Here is a 3,627-nt window from a genome sequence, read left to right as displayed (position 1 = left end):
ACTCGCAGCGCCACAGCCGGAGCCTGTGCGTGGCGGACGGCGCGGGCAAGAGCGACCTCATGGTTTTCAGCCCCAACTTCCCTCCGCCGCCGCCCGGCCCCGCGGCCAAGGACACGCAGCCGGAGCCCTCCGCTCTCCTGGACACGGTCAGTGGCTCTTCCTTTCTCGCTCTGCCCCTTCTCATCCTTCCCTGGGCAGTTGCTGTTTAAAACCGGGCTCCGCCCTCGCGGTGCGGGGGCGGTCCGTGCTTCGTGCTCCTTTACCCTTTGACTGCTGGTTGCATTATTCCTGGTTTTCATGGTCTTTAATGGTCACCGCTGACGATTTTTTATGTCAGTGTTATCTTCTCTCCTTACTGTATTAAGGACGGGAGCTCTACAAAATACTTGAATCTTGGTGCACTCTGTATTTCTGGAAAGTTGAATGGAATATTTTTGTCTTGCAGCATATCGCGAGTCATTCCTTTTTGCTTGCCACTGAGAATGGAGTTTATATATATGTCACTTTGTTCTCTATTACGTAATTTTAGAACCTTCAGTGGCTGTTTCAGACTCTGTCACATTCTGTCTTAAAGCCTCATCTCTTTTCTTGTCTACTCAGCCTTGTAGTCCCCTGCATTGAAAATATTTTGCCATTTTCCTGACTAGGTCTTCAGAGTCATCAATTCTTTCTGCAGTTCTTTTCAGCAGACCTGTATTTTAACTCTGGTTCTCTATTACGTAATTTTAGAACCTTCAGTGGCTGTTTCAGACTCTGTCACATTCTGTCTTAAAGCCTCATCTCTTTTCTTGTCTACTCAGCCTTGTAGTCCCCTGCATTGAAAATATTTTGCCATTTTCCTGACTAGGTCTTCAGAGTCATCAATTCTTTCTGCAGTTCTTTTCAGCAGACCTGTATTTTATAACTCTACTCCATAGGGTGATATCTCCTGTAATCTTTGGTACATCACTGTCCATGACTTTCTGGATCCCCTCATGAGTTATTAAATGGAACAATTCCTGATAAAGGTCTCTGCCTGTCTGCAGTGTTTACCTTACCTTGCTGGTGTCATTAGGTCTGGTTTTCCTGTCATCTGTGTAGTTAATCACAACTCTGAGTGCCTCTTCCAGTCTACTTTCATTTTGAAGGGAGTATCTTCACTTGCCTACATTTCCCTGTCGTACAGGTGGGGCAGTTCTAATGAATTTCTTGCTTTTGACTGCTGTAAGTTGCTGTTTTCCTGTCTTTTCTTACTCAGAAGTCTGACCTCCTTTTTGATTCACCTCTGAAACAGAAATCATGTAACGTTCTTGCCTCTTCACCTTGCATGGCATATATTAGTTTGTGAGGTACTACAGAATTACTAAAGACATGAAAAAGACAGATGCATTTCATGTTTCCCCCTTCTAAGTATGATTTAAATGCACTTTCTAATGTAAGGTACTTAATTGCAGAAGAACACGAACCAAAGTAGATGTCAAAATGTGCAGCCATAGTGCTAGACCAAGAAAGACATATTGGTAGAGGACTTGGTTTTCATGGATTAATGTATTTGTAGAAGCACCTCAGTTTGGTTTCTGACTTGGGTAGTTCCATGTACCCAGCAGTTGTAGGCGTTGTATTTCTAGGATGTTGTGGGGTTTTAACATTAATTTATTTGTGTTTACTTAATTTAATTTTATTATTCCCTTCCCTGAGAATACTTTAAAAAATAAACTGATTTTTTTTTGTTTCAATTTGTGCTTTCCTTATGATGATCATGTGAATATGAACATGGATGACGCTTGAAAGTCCCGATTTCCACACAGAGTGATTTAGCTTGTCTTTGTCAGGAGATGTGTTGGCAATCGTGAGTGAAAGCTATGCTCCCAAATAATGCAAATAATTCAGGATCTGTGCCTCTTGCCATCACTGTGGTTCACTGCCTTGTAGTCTCTTAAGGTCAATTTTACTTCGAGAGAATGCTGTGAAGCTTCAGGTTTCATTTGTTTCTGCCTTCGTAGAAATGGACACAGAAATACTGGCAATACAGCTGGGATTTGAGAGGATGGAAAAAACCCTGTTTGCTTTCTCAGTCCTGCTTCCCTGAAATTTTGAAGAATGATCCTTGAACATGGGCCTGACAACGGATACCTAGAAATAAATCAAGATAGCTGTTAGAATAGCAACAGGTGTAGTTAAAAATTATCTACTGAGGCACCTACATGGACTTTTTTAGCATTTGGTATGTTCCATTATTTTACCTCGGGGTGCATAATTAATTCTTCCTATGGTAGAGCCAGCAACTCACTACTGTGTGAAATCATCCGATTTGTGCTACTGCCTGGCCTACATGGCAGGGTAGCAGAAAATGCTGTAGCTGTGCAGAGAAGAGGCTCTGATGTATTTATGTCAGTAGATGAGGTGGGAGCCTGGGAACATGTTACAAAATGAACTGTGGCTTGCCAGAACAGTGGTGCAAACCTCTTGTCTTGTCTTCAGTTGTGTCATGGCTGGATGACTGTGCTGTGTCCTGCAGCAGCTCATCTCCATCGGTAATGGACACATTGTTTTGCCATACTGTGAGTGCCTACCTGCCTAAAAATGATAACCAAGACCTCGATCTTCATTGTGCAGCTACACGTGGGGGATAAAACTTATGAGAAATACTTTACTGATACGTAAAGATGAGAGAGTTCAGGTTCCCTGAGCTATTTCACCCTTGTGAGTTGATTTCTGCTCTGTTAATTTCTGGTTATGTTTAGAATATCGAGTTAGGGAGTCGCTGATGGAGTTAAAACTCTTTGGAATTGGTATGTGCTGATGCTTTACTCGGTTGGAACTATACTTCAGAAGGCAGAACAGTCCTGCTATGGACAGACACAGGTACTCTTTGTAATGTGATGGGTTTACTGTATTATTTACTCTACAAAATCCAAGGAGAGTGTGTGGGATTGATCAGCTACATCCCTGTCATGAAGCCATGAAAAGGTAAGCAATTTCTGTTAGTTTCTAGCATTCCTGGACTAGACCCAAATATATTACATGTGAATCTGTGTCTTCCGAAGACCTGAGTACTTTCTGCAGATGGAAGATCAAGGATATAGTCTTCTTCTGTAGAGGAAAGAGCTGAAATATCTTCAAGAAGAAAACATAAATGAGGGAATTGAGTTATGGCTCCTCAGGAATACGGGAAGATAAAGTCCGGAGATGAGAAGTGGGGTAGGCTTTATGCAGTGAAGATACTCCTAGGTATGATTCCTGGATTAATACAGGCGTTCAATTATTATGTACATTTTGGCAAGTGTACTTCTCAATTAAAGTACCTTAAGGAAGGAGAAAAGGAAGAGGAGAGGAGAAGGAGAAGAGGAGGAGAAGGGGAGGAGACAAAAGAACCAACTATTACCGCTGCGGAGGAAGGCAATGTCTTTATGCAGTGAAGATACTCCTAGGTATGATTCCTGGATTAATACAGGCGTTCAATTATTATGTACATTTTGGCAAGTGTACTTCTCAATTAAAGTACCTTAAGGAAGGAGAAAAGGAAGAGGAGAGGAGAAGGAGAAGAGGAGGAGAAGGGGAGGAGACAAAAGAACCAACTATTACCGCTGCGGAGGAAGGCAATGTTCGGAAGGGAAATCGCGGAGCGCGTCGGCCGAGCGGGCGGAG

At 42.7% G+C, this 3,627-nt stretch overlaps 1 protein-coding gene across 1 annotated transcript in view; it reads left to right on the top strand.

The window, feature by feature from the left end:
• Positions 1-3,627, top strand: part of LOC103618719 (protocadherin alpha-11-like) — a 9,971-nt gene that overhangs the window by 2,198 nt on the left and 4,146 nt on the right. The window lies entirely within an intron of this gene.

Source organism: Corvus brachyrhynchos, unplaced genomic scaffold, assembly GCF_000691975.1.
Source record: "Corvus brachyrhynchos isolate BGI_N302 unplaced genomic scaffold, ASM69197v1 scaffold376, whole genome shotgun sequence".
Taxonomy (NCBI): domain Eukaryota; kingdom Metazoa; phylum Chordata; class Aves; order Passeriformes; family Corvidae; genus Corvus; species Corvus brachyrhynchos.
The sequence above is the reverse complement of the archived record's forward strand: the minus strand, read 5'-3'. Positions and strand labels throughout refer to the sequence as shown.